The 18,433-nt window shown below is 41.0% G+C and overlaps 1 protein-coding gene across 3 annotated transcripts in view; it reads right to left on the reverse strand.

Annotated features, from left to right (window-relative positions):
- LOC309648103 (zinc finger protein 154-like) overlaps window positions 1-18,433 on the reverse strand; it is a 202,525-nt gene that overhangs the window by 40,082 nt on the left and 144,010 nt on the right. For 2 of the 3 annotated variants that reach the window (XR_014256470.1, XR_014256471.1), the window contains exon 10: window positions 15,211-15,443. The gene's annotated coding sequence lies outside the window, so the exon portion shown is untranslated. Of the gene's footprint in view, window positions 1-11,543; window positions 11,675-15,210; window positions 15,444-18,433 lie in introns of all 3 variants that reach the window. The other variant, XR_014256472.1, reaches the window with a different exon arrangement.

The raw sequence follows: 18,433 nt of genomic DNA on the forward strand, positions 1-18,433 counted from the left end.
TACTGAGCTCTGACCGCCACAGCAACAGTCAGCTCAACCCACCATCAGAGCCTCCCATCAAGCCTCTTAGATAGCCTCAACCACCAGAGGGCAGACAGCAGAAGCAAGAAAAACTACAATCCTGCAGCCTGTGGACCAAAAACCACAGTTACAGATAGATAGACAAGATGAAAAGGCAGAGGGCTATGTACCAGATGAAGGAACAAGAAAAAACCCCAGAAAAACAACTAAATGAAGTGGAGATAGGCAACCTTCCAGAAAAAGAATTCAGAATAATGATAGTGAAGATGATCCAGGACCTCGGAATAAGAATGGAGGCAAAGATTGAGAAGATGCAAGAAATGATTTACAAAGACCTAGAAGAATTAAAGAACAAACAAACAGAGATGACCAATACAATAACTGAAATGAAAACTACACTAGAAGGAATCAATAGCAGAATAACTGAGGCAGAAGAACGGATAAGTGACCTGGAAGACAGAATGGTGGAATTCACTGCTGCGGAACAGACTAAAGAAAAAAGAATGAAAAGAAATGAAGACAGCCTAAGAGACCTCTGGGACAACATTAAACGCAACAACATTCGCATTATAGGGGTCCCAGAAGGAGAAGAGAGAGAGAAAGGACCAGAGAAAATATTCGAAGAGATTATAGTCGAAAACTTCCCTAACATGGGAAAGGAAATAGCCACCCAAATCCAGGAAGCGCAGAGAGTCCCATACAGAATAAACTCAAGGAGAAACACGCCGAGACACATAGTAATCAAAGTGGCAAAAATTAAAGACAAACAAAAATTATTGAAAGCAGCAAGGGAAAAACGACAAATAACATACAAGGGAACTCCCATAAGGTTAACAGCTGATTTCTCAGCAGAAACTCTGCAAGCCAGAAGGGAGTGGCATGATATACTTAAAGTGATGAAAGGGAAGAACCTACAACCAAGATTACTCTACCCGGCAAGGATCTCATTTAGATTTGATGGAGAAATCAAAAGCTTTACAGACAAGCAAAAGCTATGAGAATTCAGCACCACCAAACCAGCTCTACAACAAATGCTAAAGGAACTTCTCTAAGTGGGAAACACAAGAGAAGAAAAGGACCTACAAAAACAAACCCAAAACAATTAAGAAAATGGTCATAGGAACATACATATTGATAATTACCTTAAACGTGAATGGATTAAATGCCCCAACCAAAAGACATAGACTGGCTGAATGGATACAAAAACAAGACCCATATATATGCTGTCTACAAGAGACCCACTTTAGACCTAGGGACACATACAGACTGAAAGTGAGGGGATGGAAAAAGATATTCCATGCAAATGGAAATCAAAAGAAAGCTGGAGTAGCTATACTCATATCAGATAAAATAGACTTTAAAATAAAGAATGTTACAAGAGACAAGGAAGGACACTACATAATGATCCAGGGATCAATCCAAGAAGAAGACATAACAATTATAAATATATATGCACCCAACATAGGAGCACCTCAATACATAAGGCAACTGCTAACAGCTATAAAAGAGGAAATCGACAGTAACACAATAATAGTGGGGGACTTTAACACCTCACTTACACCAATGGACAGATCATCCAAAATGAAAATAAATAAGGAAACAGAAGCTTTAAATGACACAATAGACCAGATAGATTTAATTGATATATATAGGATATTCCATCCAAAAACAGCAGATTACACGTTCTTCTCAAGTGCGCACGGAACATTCTCCAGGATAGATCACATCTTGGGTCACAAATCAAGCCTCAGTAAATTTAAGAAAATTGAAATCATATCAAGCATCTTTTCTGACCACAACGCTATGAGATTAGAAATGAATTACAGGGAAAAAAACGTAAAAAAGACAAACACATGGAGGCTAAACAATACGTTACTAAATAACCAAGAGATCACTGAAGAAATCAGAGAGGAAATCAAAAAATACCTAGAGACAAATGACAATGAAAACACGACGACCCAAAACCTATGGGATGCAGCAAAAGCAGTTCTAAGAGGGAAGTTTATAGCTATACAAGCCTACCTAAAGAAACAAGAAAAATCTCAAGTAAACAATCTAACCTTACACCTAAAGGAACTAGAGAAAGAAGAACAAACAAAACCCAAAGTTAGCAGAAGGAAAGAAATCATAAAGATCAGAGCAGAAATAAATGAAATAGAAACAAAGAAAACAATACCAAAGATCAATAAAACTAAAAGTTGGTTCTTTGAGAAGATAAACAAAATTGATAAGCCATTAGCCAGACTCATCAAGAAAAAGAGGGAGAGGACTCAAATCAATAAAATCAGAAATGAAAAAGGAGAAGTTACAACAGACACCGCAGAAATACAAAGCATCCTAAGAGACTACTACAAGCAACTTTATGCCAATAAAATGGACAACCTGGAAGAAATGGACAAATTCTTAGAAAGGTATAACCTTCCAAGACTGAACCAGGAAGAAACAGAAAATATGAACAGACCAATCACAAGTAATGAAATTGAAACTGTGATTAAAAATCTTCCAACAAACAAAAGTCCAGGACCAGATGGCTTCACTGGTGAATTCTATCAAACATTTAGAGAAGAGCTAACACCCATCCTTCTCAAACTCTTCCAAAAAATTGCAGAGGAAGGAACACTCCCAAACTCATTCTATGAGGCCACCATCACCCTGATACCAAAACCAGACAAAGACACTACAAAGAAAGAAAATTACAGACCAATATCACTGATGAATATAGATGCAAAAATCCTCAACAAAATACTAGCAAACAGAATCCAACAACACATTAAAAGGATCATACACCACGATCAAGTGGGATTTATCCCAGGGATGCAAGGATTCTTCAATATACGCAAATCAATCAATGTGATACACCATATTAACAAATTGAAGAATAAAAACCATATGATCATCTCAATAGATGCAGAAAAAGCTTTTGACAAAATTCAACACCCATTTCTGATAAAAACTCTCCAGAAAGTGGGCATAGAGGGAACCTACCTCAACATAATAAAGGCCATATATGACAAACCCACAGCAAACATCATTCTCAATGGTGAAAAACTGAAAGCATTTCCTCTAAGATCAGGAACGAGACAAGGATGTCCACTCTCACCACTATTATTCAACATAGTTCTGGAAGTCCTAGCCACGGCAATCAGAGAAGAAAAAGAAATAAAAGGAATACAAATTGGAAAAGAAGAAGTAAAACTGTCACTGTTTGCGGATGACATGATACCATACATAGAGAATCCTAAAACTGCCATCAGAAAACTGCTAGAGCTAATTAATGAATATGGTAAAGTTGCAGGATACAAAATTAATGCACAGAAATCTCTTGCATTCCTATACACTAATGATGAAAAGTGTGAAAGAGAAATTATGGAAATACTCCCATTTACCATTGCAACAAAAAGAATAAAATACCTAGGAATAAACCTACCTATGGAGACAAAAGACCTGTATGCAGAAAACTATAAGACACTGATGAAAGAAATTACAGATGATACCAACAGATGGAGAGATATACCATGTTCTTGGATTGGAAGAATCAACATTGTGAAAATGAGTATACTACCCAAAGCAATCTACAGATTCAATGCAATCCCTATCAAATTACCAATGGCATTTTTTACGGAGCTAGAACAAATCATCTTAAAATTTGTATGGAGACACAAAAGACCCCGAATAGCCAAAGCAGTCTTGAGGCAAAAAAATGGAGCTGGAGGAATCAGACTCCCTGACTTCAGACTATACTACAAAGCTACAGTAATCAAGACAATATGGTACTGGCACAAAAACAGAAACACAGATCAATGGAACAAGATAGAAAGCCCAGAGATTAACCCACGCACCTATGGTCAACTAATCTATGACAAAGGAGGCAAAGATATACAATGGAGAAAAGACAGTCTCTTCAATAAGTGGTGCTGGGAAAACTGGACAGCTACATGTAAAAGAATGAAGTTAGAATACTCCCTAACACCATACACAAAAATAAACTCAAAATGGATTAGAGACCTAAATATAAGACTGGACACTATAAAACTCTTAGAGGAAAACATAGGAAGAACACTCTGACATAAATCACAGCAAGATCTTTTTTGATCCACCTCCTAGAGTAATGGAAATAAAAACAAAAATAAACAAGTGGGACCTAATGAAACTTCAAAGCTTTTGCACAGCAAAGGAAACCATAAACAAGACGAAAAGACAACCCTCAGAATGGGAGAAAATATTTGCAAATGAATCAACGGACAAAGGATTAATCTCCAAAATACATAAACAGCTCATTCAGCTCAATATTAAAGAAACAAACACCCCAATCCAAAAATGGGCAGAAGACCTAAATAGACATTTCTCCAAAGAAGACATACAGACGGCCATGAAGCACATGAAAAGATGCTCAACATCACTAATTATTAGAGAAATGCAAATCAAAACTACAATGAGGTATCACCTCACTCCTGTTAGAATGGGCATCATCAGAAAATCTACAAACAACAAATGCTGGAGAGGGTGTGGAGAAAAGGGAACCCTCTTGCACTGTTGGTGGGAATGTAAATTGATACAGCCACTATGGAGAACAATATGGAGGTTCCTTAAAAAACTAAAAATAGAATTACCATATGACCCAGCAATCCCACTACTGGGCATATACCCAGAGAAAACCGTAATTCAAAAAGACACATGCACCCGAATGTTCATTGCAGCACTATCTACAATAGCCAGGTCATGGAAGCAACCTAAATGCCCATCAATAGACGAATGGATAAAGAAGTTGTGGTACATATATACAATGGAATATTACTCAGCCATATAAAGGAACGAAATTGAGTCATTTGTTGAGACGTGGATGGATCTAGAGACTGTCATACAGAGTGAAGTAAGTCAGAAAGAGAACAACAAATATCGTATATTAACGCATGTATGTGGAACCTAGAAAAATGGTATAGATGAGCCAGTTTGCAGGGCAGAAGTTGAGACACAGATGTAGAGAATGGACATATGGACACCAAGGGGGGAAAACTGCGGTGGGGTGGGGATGGTGGTGTGCTGAATTGGGCGATTGGGATTGACATGTATACACTGATGTGTATAAAATTGATGCCTAATAAGAACCTGCAGTATAAAAAAACAAACAAAACAACTAATACTAAACTTTCATTGGGTTATATGTATGGAAATATGTTAATATAAATGTTTCAGACATAACATGAAATTTCTAAAAATCTTATATGTTCTGGTATAATGTTATAAGTAATAATCCTAGTTATTACTTTAAAATGTGTATCTCAGAAATAACTAATTTTCTTGTCAATTGCATTATTATGAACTTTCATCAAATCTTTAACCGTGGTCATTTTTAAGTCTTTTGTCATTTACAGACAGTTCTGGGTGTACTCTGATGATTTTGCAAATATGTTCCTATAAAAGGGTTTCATCTTCAAGAAATTCATGGAAAAGACTCTGACAAGTACAGGTTTCTGGTAACTGACTGTACTGCTGAACTGAATGAATAAGCATTTTCAGAACTCTAATGAAAAACTGATGAACTCATAAAAGTGCTAACAAAAGATCAAGATGAAAAAAAAAATTAATTACATGGGACTGAGTGAACTGATGAGGATGAGTATAATTTTTGTGACTTTCTGTCTGAATTAAAAAAAAAAAATCCCACAAGGACTCAGAGGCAAAGAATATACAAATCAATTTTCACTGCAAAGTAAAGGAGCTGTTACAGTGGAGGATTACTGGACTGAATGTCAATATTATGACATAGTATGAGTGTGTTTCATGTTTGGTAATTGCAATCATTGTTGCTTTTGTTGTGGTCATCCATGTACAATGCTTGGTGTCAGTCTATTTATCTCTTGTAAAAATAAAATACAGTGTGTGTGTGTTAAAAAAAATATATATATATATAAAAACTTCTAACTTCTTGGTCATTTCACTACATTTTTCTTCTATGTTCTTGAAGCTTGTGGCTACTGTATCACTACAGTGGAAATAGAATATATTGGTGTGCTACTGTCAACTTTCAAACTCCATGTTCAGTGATACCACATTGGAAGTTTTAAATCGACGAAAGTGGGAATATTCACACTGGGGAAACTGCAAACAACACAAATCTTGGCTTGATTATGGAGAATATGTTAGTAATGCTGATTAAACTTTAAAAAGTATATGCTGTATGTGGCCACTGCACTGTGTACAGCAGAAAAAAATTTAGGAAATAGTATTTCAGAATTCAAAAATAATTATTTCTTATGGCTAGGAGTCACATCACTAAAGAATGAAGTTTCAAGTCTTCACTGTTTCATTATCTTATTTATTAATGAAGAGAGAAATAGTCAAAATTAATTATTTTAAAATGGACAAAAGCTATGAAAAGACATTTTACCAAAAGAGGACACGCAAGTGGAAAATTTTAAAAATGAAAAAAATCCTCCACGTCATAAAACATCTGATAAATGCAACTAAAACCACAGTGAGATACTGCTACACACTTATTAAAAGGGTCAAAAAGTCCTATTAAAAGACTTGGGACTTCCCTGGCAGTCCAGTGGTTAACAATCTGCCTTCCAATGCAGGGGACATGGGTTCGACCCCTGGTTGGGGAACTAAGATCCCACGTGCTGTGGGGCAACTAAGCCCACACGACACAACTAGAGTGCCAGGGTGCCACCACTGCTGAGCCCACACTCTCTGGAGCCTGTGCACCACAACTAGAGAGAAGCCCACACGCCGCAACGAAGAGCCCACACACCACAACAAAAGATCCCGCATGCCGTAATGAAGATCCCATGTGCCACAAACTAAGACCCGATGCAGCCAAATTAAAAAGAAAAAAAAGTTTAAAAAGACTAAACATATTGGCAATGATATGGAATAACTGGAAGTCCCAAACTCTTCTGGTAGGAATACAAAAGGAAACAACCATTTCAGATCACACTATAGGTAATTCTTTAAAAAGTCATCCATTCACTAACCCTGTAACTCAGGCACTGCACCCCAAAGTATTAATACAGGAAAAGTGAAACATAACCATGTATAGAATTATATCCAAAAGTCTGCAGCAATTTTACTTCCAACAGCCAAAAACTGCAAACAACTCAAATACGGATAAACAGATGAATAAACAAATAGTGGTATATCCTCAGAACATCATACTTCTCATCAATATAAAAAAAATGAACTACTCACTGATGACTCTCAAAATAAATATGTCACATGAGGGCACCTGAGGGGAAAAGAATAAACACTTTATGACTTTAATCATATAAAATTCTCGACAATGCAAACTTATCTACTGTAAAGAATAATAAATCAATGATTGACTAGAAGTAAGAGTAACATCAATAAATGAAACAAGGTAAATATGAAGGTAGATAGGTTTATTATGTATGTGATGGTGGTTCCATGGATTTATATAAATGTCAAAACTTATCAAATTGTATATTTTAACCATGTGCATTTTATTGCATGTATTTATACCTTATTAAAGCTTTAAAATATTATCCAAAATAAAAATCTGGATTTCTTACTCTTTTTGTAAAATCCCCTATATTGACTTCACCACTTTCTGCCTCACGCCTTGGGAGGGTCACCTTGCCTCAGTGGTCAAAAATATAAGTAAGCAATGAAGACTGTTCCCACCTGATTCCACAGGAATACTGTCTGGGTCACAAAGTCCATTACTCAATGAAAAGATATCCCTTCTCTCTATTCTCATTTTTCTGTCTGCACAGAAATGGCCTCGAGGAGGATAGCCCACAGAGGCTACAGAAATCCACAAAACCTTCAGATTATTTTCTCTTGTAATGCCCTCTGCTATACAAGCTTCACAATTCAGGAGATCTGAGAATTTCTGTACATGCTCATCCTTCACAGCCACAGTGACTGGAACACTGTCATTGTGGATGCCCCTTTATTTTTTTATTTTTTAAAATATTTTAATTAATTAATTAATTAATTTATTTATTTTTGGCTGTGTTGGGTCTTCGTTTCTGTGCGAGGGCCTTCTCCAGTTGCGGCAAGCGGGGGCCACTCTTCATCGCGGTGCGCGGGCCTCTCACTATCGTGGCCTCTTTTGTCGCGGAGCACAGGCTCCAGACGCGCAGGCTCAGTAGTTGTGGCTCACGGGCCTAGTTGCTCCGCGGCATGCGGGATCCTCCCAGACCAGGGCCTGAACCCGTGTCCCCTGCATTGGCAGGCAGACTCTCAACCACTGCCCCACCAGGGAAGCCCTGGATGCCCCTTTAAATGAGACACATTCCAACTAGCTTGTAATAGTGTCCTCCTCCCACTATTAATCCAATGTTTTCTGTAACAATTATCATTACCCCTATAATCTTACAATCAGTGATGCTACGCTACAGAATTCTGCACATAAGGGCACATGGCTCTACTTCAGGACCTGGGAGAATATTTTCCTCACTAATGCTGAGCTCAAGGCAATATCCCCTGTGAACAAGACAACAATTTCATGTTACTCTCAGAAGCAAGGACGGTTGTCACAACAATTGCTTCTTCCCCAGGCTGACCTCTGAACCAAGAAAATATGGCATTCAGGCCACAAATTAGAACCAGAAAGCTCTGTAGTCTTTCCTTGGAAGCCTTGGGCAATAATGCAAACAAGGCCAAAATGGAGAGAGGTGTATCTGCTATCATACTGTGCCCTTAAGTTTAAGGCACACAAAGCGTGGGATTCCCAACAAAAGCTGATCACTCCTTTATGTTAGCAGAACCCAAGTGTTTTCAAATCATCCCCTACAGTGAATGGAACCTCAAGATTAAATGTGGCTTAAACAGTGAGACCTTTATAATTGCACAAACCAGAGCAATGGGAGGGAAGCTACTCCTGGATTGGTGACTTGATGGCTAGGAAATCCTATCATAGGAGTTATGTGAGGCCAACAATACCCCTGAATAAGGTCGTCCATTTTTGCAAGTCACAAGCAGAGTCCTTTGGGCCAAAAATGGGTCATGTCAGTGACTTAACTCATCAAAGAAATGAGAAAGGAGTGAGTGCTCAGGCTTCTCACAATCTCTCCTGTGAATGGGAAAAACCAAGGTTTCTTTCCCTGCACACACTGGGGTGGGTGAATGCTGTACACTGTGAGTACCTGCCAGGTGGGAGAGGAGAAATGGCTTTGGCCACAGAAACTGTCAATGACAGAAATCTGGCAAGGGACCTGGGCAGGCTAAAAAGTACAATGCAGCTCCCACATACCTGGGATGTTTGCAGATGTTTGGATGTATGAGGTTCAATTAAGATGGTACCACAAGGAGGGATCTCAAGTGTTGACAGACTGAAAAAGGAAATTGTACATCCCTGCACATGTAAGATGTTTTTTCCTTCTGAAATCTGTGGTTCCAGAGTCAAAACCTTGGGCTAATGGCCTTATCGTATTCATTGCATTAACAAGGTCCAGTGTAAACAGTCTACTGTTTAAGAGACTAGAGCTGTAGGTAAAGAATTCAGCATAATCCCCAAATTGTAAGGCCTTTTCTCACTGTGAACTCTCTGGTGTGTGATGAGGTTAGAGCTTTGGCTAAAGGATTTCCCACATTCACTGCACTCATAAGGCCCTTCTCCAGTGTGAACTCTCTCATGTCTAATGAGATGGGAGCTTTTGCTAAATGATTCCCCACATTCACTGCATGTGTAACATCTTCCTCTAGTGAGGACTCTCTGGTGCTGAACAAGTGTGTTTGCCACTGAAAGTTTCTGGGCAGTCTCCCCATTTATAACGATTTTTTCCCCTTGGAAAGGGAGTCTCACGCTCAGTTCCACTATTTGACTTCTCCCAGGTGCATGTGGCCTGTTGGTGAAGAAATCCTGAGTTGCCCAGGAAGTCCTTCCCAACATCCCCAAAGGTAAAGGGCTTCCTTGATACATAGAATTTGCAGCTGTTCACAAACAATGTTCTCCTCACGTCACTTCTCAATGGTTTCTCTCCAGTGTGCTGCTTTTGGTGATGGAGGTTTGCTCTGAAATAGAATGGTTTCTCACACGCCCCACACGTGTAGTTTCTGCCCACAGCATGCTACCTGGTACTCAGCCAAGTGAAAAATGTCACTCAAGATTGGGCCACACATCTCATAGAGGTTGGCCTTCTGGGGAGACAGACCTGCCTTAACAATTCTGATCTGTGAGCTTCCTTGATCAGAGATACTCTGCTCAGAAAGTGCCTCCTCATCCTCTCCTCCATGCCAACAACCTGAAAGCAGAGAAATGCTGGAGATGTACACGTTGACTCTGTGCAAGGAGAAATCCCCAATACAAATCTGTGTCTCACAACTCCAAGGATGAGTCCATGGGATTGCTTGCAAGACAAGGTGGTTGGGTTCAAGTTGAGGATGCGGCTGCTTAGCAGCACTGGGCCCTTAAAGATTACAGAATGGGGGAGGCCTCACAAGGTGAGGGACAAGACCATGTGGAGTGACACAAAGAGAAGAGGCAGGGTCTACAACTCATTCTGAAAACAACTTTCAGCAAGACCTTGTTTGGTGGTGACACATGAGTACTATGTAGTAGGTTGTATCCAGGCTCAGGAAAATCCAACTGCAACAGAGCAGCTGGTGTTCAAGGATTAAGAATGTGCACACCTCATGACATAAATGGTATAGGCCCATGTTGGACAGAACTGCAGATGGACCATTGTGAAAAAGCATTGAGAGATGGAGTCCAGGGAGGTGAGAATTAGCCCTATGTTGGAAATAAAAAGTGACAAGTAGTAGAGTTGAGAAGGTGGCTAACTGAAGAATGGGGAAGTACAGGCAGAAATGAGGTGTGGCCGCCACTGTGATTGGCACCAAAAGGCTAGTCAGAGAATAGCTTTCTGGCATGATTTGTATACGGCCCTGACATCACGCCCTCCCCCAGGTGCCACTTATCAGGGCCAGACTATGTATGAGTCCTTGCTGTAGCTGGAGTCCTTTCTATTCTGTGAACCTCTCCACATCACCCTCTTGATGAGCAGCTACGCAGAACCTGGATGATTCAAGTACTAAAGTAAAGACAGGACAGATAAGCAGCTAGCACTGGCCAAAAAGATAGAGCACAAGAAATAAAATTAAATCTTACAAAAAGAACTTCAGAGGAATATCTTGCAAGAATAGCCCATGGTCCATATAATAACAGTGACCAGGTCAGTAACAGCAATTTCTGGCACAAGCAAGAATGAGGAAATGTTAGCTAGGTGAAGGAAGTAGAACCTGGGGTACACAGGTGCCTTAGATCTGGAAAATTCACCTGGCTATGGAGAGGGTAAACAAAGTGGGATTCATGCCTACAAGACTCCTGACTCTGGATCCATCCCTGCAAGGCAAGGGGTAGCAGGTGCTGGATCTGTCAAAGAGAAGAGACAGCAGTGCTCACACCTCAGCCCTACCAACCACAACACCTACTCCGGGAACTGGGGAAGAAAGCAGTGCCCAGGGTCCTGATGTGAGAAGGGGAGACTTGCCAATGGATAAAAAGAAAGGGCAGAGACTAGCTCAGGGCACAGGGGTGGGTTTGAGGGCCTTACCCAGGGAGGTTGTAAGTGCCAAGTTCTCCAGCATCACATCATGGTACAGGCATCTCTGAGCTTCATCAGGGAGACCCCATTCCTCCAAGGAAAAGTTCACGGCCACATCTTCAAAAGTCACACTGCCCTGTCTTGATTGGGACAGATGAAATCACAAACAAGCCTCTCTCAAGAGGACCTACAATCAATTCCCCTATTTATCTATTCTATGTCTATCCTCCTCCCAATCTCCCCAGTCAGAGGAGAAACTAGGCCCTGGCGCCATTGGCGCTATTGTCTCCCTATGGGCCCAATGACTACTGGGTCCAGCCGTCAGCAACAAGAGACAGGTGCACAAACAGATATTTAAACTGTGGGCCTGACATAGAGGCATCCAACCCTCCTGCCAGGCAATACCCCTGGTGTGATCAAGGTCATGTAAGTCCCAATACCAGGGACCTGGGACCATCAGACATACTCCCTCTCCATGTACATATCACTCTCGAGACTGCACATCCCTCATATCTAGACATGCCCATGGCCACCATCACCTCACCATCCCACTCTATAAGCATCTCCCTGACCTCCCCACACGTTGAAGTATTTTTATCACCTCCTTTTTTTTATAAAGTTTTTTTTTTTTAATTTTTATTTACTTTTTATTTTTGGCTGTGTTGGATCTTTGTTGCTGCGCGCAGGCTTTTCTCTGATTGAGGCGAGCGGGGGCTACTCTTTGTTGCGGTGCACAGGCTTCTCATTGCAGTGGCTTCTCTTATTGAGCACGGGCTCTAGGCACGCGGGCTTCACTAGTTGTGGCACAAGGGCTCAGTGGTTGTGGCTCGCGGGCTTAGTTGCTCCGCGGCATGTGGGATCTTCCCAGACCAGGGCTTGAACCCATGTCCCCTGCATTGGCAGGCGGATTCTTAACTACTGCGCCACCAGGGAAGCCCTGATCACCTCCTTTTCACTCCACTGGTGAGAGTGGGATTTCTGCCTAGGGTTAGGGCACCTGACACTGGACAGATGTTATCAGCAGCATCTTATTAATCATATATATCCACAGCCTGGAATAGGAGGACACCACATTCCACACAGGGCTACATGGAGTTACACTCTGGAAAACAGTGAACAACCAAGAGCTGTGGTATGCAAGCTTTGTAGTATCAAGAGGGTAAGGTGCTCCTGGTTTCCATGGAAGGATGCAATTTCCTTTTCTGAATAACTCCAAAGGACTGACAGGGAATTGAAACTCACTACAAAGGGATAAGCAGGAATTATACCTGGTCCCCTTTATAAAAAGGGTTGTTTGGTTAGGAGACCTTATCCACTGGAGCAGAGCAAGGTGGGGAACTGCTGCTCAGGCCATTTGAGGTCCTGCCAGTTTCAACACATGTCAAGGAAGCATATAATACTGGGAGTTAATTTTAGGCCTGACACCACAACTTAGCTGACAGCATCCAGAGTATGCTTGGCAAATTCATAAAGGATCCAGTAATTCTCTAGACCTCCATGGCTCCCACTAGCAGTGGCAGTGCCAAAATCTTCTATAATGGCCACCCTGACAGGCTCCATTCCTTACCTCAGACTTAGCCACACAGAATTGACTGTTCATTTCAGACACCCATGGCCCTATTCCACTTCTATGCTGTACTTGCTGTTCCCTTACCAGTCACAACTTTCCTCCGTCCACTTAACCCTCATTCAAAGCCTAGCCCATTGGTGGCCCACCCCAGGCCTACTGATGCTCACATATGACCACATTTCACCCCGATCTTATCCTCCAGGCTGAATGAAACATGTCAGAGCATACCAAAGTCATCAAAAAATCCTGGAGCATCCATAGGGAAGTAAGCACCAGCTCCAGCCTGACTGTCATCTTGCCTCAATTACTTCTAGGCCTCTGCATCCATCTTATTTCCATTGGCCACTTAGAATGTCTAGTCATCCGCCACACTATGTTGTCCCCAACACAACCTCCCTTTATGGCCACTTACCTTCCTCACTTTTGTTTGTGAAGCCCAATACCATGACCCAAGTACTCAAGACAGATATTGAGTCCACAGCCCCACCCTCCCTTTCCTGGGCGCCTAATAGCTTTACACAGTAACCTGAAGACTGCCCCTCCTTAATGTCACCAAAGCTTACTCATCATGGTCTACAGAGTACTGACCACATTTTGGATGTCTCCATCCTGAACCCCTCCGCACATTTCCACACCTATGTGTTCAGCTGTTCCTTTCACGCCTCCACTCAGTGATTTCTGATACACCTCAGACTTTAAACATGGCTAAAACAAAGCTCTTGTTACCCCCAGTGACTATTACTTACTACAGTCTTTCTCATTCCAGATGATGGAGTTTGCATCCCTACAGCTGCTAAGGCTGGAAACCCTGGGGTAATCTCTGACTCCTGTGTTTTACTCCCTCACTGTTCACATTAGAAAAAAATCTAGTTGTCCCTTTTTAAAACATGCATCCAGAATCCAACCACTTTTCCTAAGCCACCATTATGGTCCATTAACCCTCATCTGGACTATGATAGGAGCCTCTACCCTGATTTTCCCCTCCTCCTCCCTCAACTTCAGTCTGTTCTCCACTTTACAGCCCAATGGAGCCTGTTTATAGACACTGGTAAGAACACCTCCCTCCTCTGATCCAAATCTCCCTTCACCTCTAGAATAGACATCCATCTTTTCAGGGAATCATTTCTATACTGACTCCTGTCCCTGCTCTTTGTTCTCACCTAAAAGAAAGGAGACCTGTGGTTTCCTGAACAATCCCTGCTCAGTTTTACCTCTAAACATCTGGAAATCTTGGAACCAGTTCCTGGAAGAACCCTCCACGCCTGTTTACACTGGTTGTCAATCATGAGAATACCTCTATATAAAGCCTCACATGGATTCAGGGCTATGGGTTTGGAGTTTCTCCAGAGTTCCCAGACTCAAGAATTGGAGGGATAGCATTAAGAGTCCCAGGAAACCACAATTCAGAGAACACAGGAGTGGGATTTGTGGCCCTGAGGGACTGGAACACGCTCCACATACCTGTGCGAATTCCACAAGCACTTCTGCAGCCATGGGGACCTGTGCAAAGAGGCAGGCCTCGGAGGAAGGGATCCGTGGTGGGGTCCCATGTGCTGATCGCCTCCCTGTACCCTTCCCTGACCCTGGAGCCAGGTGACCTCAGGCTGATGGTCTAATCTCAATGATCAGTGTCCTTACCAGCTGCGTGAACCTGAACAAAGATTCAACCTCCCAGTACCTCAATGTCCTCAACGCCTCTGTTTTTCCTTTGAATAGCTTTTGGGAAATTTTTAACCTCTGACGTAGATCCTGTATTTTTTTTCTTAAAACTCCCCATGACTTCTAGAGTTCTACCATGAAGAACCCTCATCCTGCTATTCCAGCCTTCGCCTCACGTTGTTTGTTCCCTGCAGACAGAATATGGTTCCCAGGTTTCCCGAATCCTTCCGCCTCAATCCGACCTCCAAGCCTTTGCACCTGCGGTCCCTCCACCTGAAACCTCTCCCACGCGCCATCACCCTGTCTGAAACAGGGCCCCACCCACGGCCGCCTCACCGTCCAGGACACCGAGGCCTGGGCTGCGGGTACGTGAGCAGGCGCCCCGCACTCGGAGCTTTAGTGTCTGGTGGGGTGAGGACGGTGAGGGGCCGGAGGACGAGCGTTTACCTCAGGCGGGTCCCTCAGCGCCGCCGCAGCCATCGGGCTCTGTGGGCGGGGCGGGGCCGGTAGCGGCGGGAGAGGCGGCCGGACGCGGACACGGCGGTCCCTCTGCCGGGCCTAAAGCTGGGCACCCCGAGCGGCGTCGCCGAACCTCAGGCCCGCCTCTATGCCGCAGGGACAGCCCCTCCTCTCGCACCTCCTCAGTTCCGTCACCTCCGTCCCTACCCAGCGTTGCGGAGCTGAAACAGACCAAGGCCAATTAAAATGGCCGCCTGGAGGAGGAGACAGGAAGTCCCGCCCGACCCTTTGTGCCCAAACAGAAACTCCTTTTTTCCTGAGCCTTTATTGGCTCAGGGACTCTGCCTTCAACGCAAAGCATTCTGGGTCATGTAGTTCCCATTTCCAGGAGAAAAGGCCAAGATCCACTGCGGGGATGCTCTGGGAAATTGCGTACAAAACGTCTAAGGGACATTTTGAGAATGGCTAATGAAAGCGAAGGCATCAAGCATTTTCCTAACTTTGCTGTACAGACTGCACTTTAGGGTAAACAAATAGAAAATTAGGAAAGTTTCTTCTTTATATATGCAGAATTCCTGATAAGAATTAGGTAGAATAGGGACTGGTCTACAGCGCATAAAGTAATGAATTTCATCAATGATCACCAACCAATTACTTCAGCCAAATAACTGCAAGGGACAGCTAACACAACAGATAAAAATCCAGTGGGGGAAAAATGACATTGGATGAAAAAACCCTAATAACCTTTGGACCCACTGTGTGAAGTGTCCAAGAAAATTTAATCGGCCTATCTAAGAAAGAAATGGAAAATTTTATTCAAGCCAAGTAGGATTATAATCCGGGAACACCCTCTCAGAAAGCTCCAAGAACTGTTCTGGTCGTTAAAGGTCAAAGCAGTTATATAGGTTTATAATTATATAGACAGAGGGCTGTACTTTAAATGCCATAGATGGTTTGCACAATCAAGATCTGTAAGTACAAAGTGGTGGGTCATCGTGACTGACACCTTACAAGATCAAGAAGGCATGTTATCTTTTAAGGAGTTTTCTTGTTGGTGCTAGGAGAATGTTGCTCTTTATGGTTGAGCAGGAATTTCTGCCAATGGGGAGTTTTGGTGGATGCATAATGCAGATATACAATGCACAGTAGAGGGGAAAGAGGAAGCCAAAGGGCACAGAAAATTTTTTATGTTTAAATTATCCTTGGTTTGCCTCAGAATACAAATTTTTATTGCATCAATCGTTAACTTTGAAAAGCAGAGACACTCAGTCTTCAGAGCATCTGTTGGTGATGCAGTCATAAGTCTCAGCCCTGCCTGTGGAGTACAGTGACCAGAGTGAATTTGATCAATGCCTCTGGCTCTATTTATACATTTGTTGGAAGCAATGCAGAACATGTTAGGCCATCAGAGAAATGCAATTAGAAAATGTGGGAAATTATACCAAATGACCTAGTTACGCCACCATATATATGACAAATATAACACAAGAATGTAAGACAAATCTTTGAAATAAAAGAGAACTAAGATGCATAATTAAACATAAAATAGGAGTATATTGTTTGTGATTTAAACATAATTATTATGAAAAAATAATTTTAGAAAAAGTAGGAAAATTGAATTTTCAGTTATTGGTATTTCTGTTAGTGTGAAAATGTTATTGTAATTGTCATAATGAAAGAGAATTTGTACTTTATAGACATACTGGAAAGATTTATAAGTGAGGTGATGTGTCCGGCATTTTCAATGCTGTAAGTTTAGGAACATATTTATGAATTATATTTAGAGAAAATGAAAAAGTACATATTTATACTGAAAGTTGACCTATATATAGCTAAAAATCCTTTTAAAATCATTTGAAATATTATAATTAACAAGAGATTATGGGTATGCATATATGCAATAAAAATTAAAAATCAATATTAATCTTGTAAGAAGCTTTCTCCTATTTAAAAATTTAAAGCAAATGTTACTGAAATACAAACAAAAATTTGAAAAACATTAAAACAAAGAAATGTGAAAGAATTGAAGAAAATTGAAAACTGTAGAAATTAAACCAGAAATTATAAAAACCACCTCTAAATAAAAAGATATAAAGCAAGTTTCTATATAGAAAGGCTATTATGAATAAAAATACTAAAAGAGGTCATTTACTTGATGTATTTCAAACAAAATGCTAGTGTTTCAGAGCTTATTAGTTAAAGCTTACTTAAAGGGATAACAAAAGTATTTATTAGAAGAAATTATAAATATATCCAACAGCTTATTCTGGCAGAGAAAATCGTAGTGGGGTTAACAGTACATAGTAGTGAGCCTGGAAACACCTTACTGATATGTACATATTGAATAATTTAAGCGGGCATATATATATTAAACTTGATTATCAATTTGGACAGAAAATATATAATGCAATGAAATATTAAAATGGATTAAAAATTGAGATGGAAAAAATATTCTCAAATTGAAAATAATTTAATCAAACCTACACATGAAAAATCATATCTGTATGGATTGGGTAAAAATTTTCTCAGTCATGGGACTTCCCTGGTGCTGCAGTGGTTAAGAATCCACCTGCCAATGCAGGGGACACAGGTTCGAGCCCTGGTCTGGGAAGATCACACATGCTGTGAAGCAACTAAACCCGTGCACTACAACTACTGTGCCTGCACACCTAGAGCCTGTGCGCCACAACAAGAGAAGCCACCACAATGAGAAGTCCGCACACCACGACAAAGAGTAGCCCCCACTCGCCACAACTAGAGAAGCCTGCGCATAGCAGCAAAGACCCAACGCAGCCATAAATAAATTAATTAATTAAATTAAATTTTTTTCTCAGTACTTTAATTTATATAGCATTCTATAAAATTGAACGAAACTAGCAAATTGGTAGTACAATAAAAATACTAAATTAGAGTAAGAGAATTATAAAAAGGAAAAAAATGGAAATAGTTTATATAAAACCTTTGAAATGAATTTAAGTCATATACAAGCAGCATTACTTGTTTTGTATGAGGCGTAACAAAACTTGTTTTAATTAAAGAGACAAGGGCCTGCAAATTCTAAACTTGCTCTCATTATTGTACACATTGCCCATTACAAACTGCAGTTTTCTTGAGATAACAAAGGCTCTTAAATTTCCCCTGATTAGAGAGGTTCTATGTGAGCACAAATAAGGTGTAATCAAGAAAACTTCACTCTCCACAAAGGGATTGA

The sequence above is a fragment of the Balaenoptera physalus genome (assembly GCF_965194825.1).
Source record: "Balaenoptera physalus genome assembly, chromosome: 19".
In the NCBI taxonomy this organism is placed as follows: domain Eukaryota; kingdom Metazoa; phylum Chordata; class Mammalia; order Artiodactyla; family Balaenopteridae; genus Balaenoptera; species Balaenoptera physalus.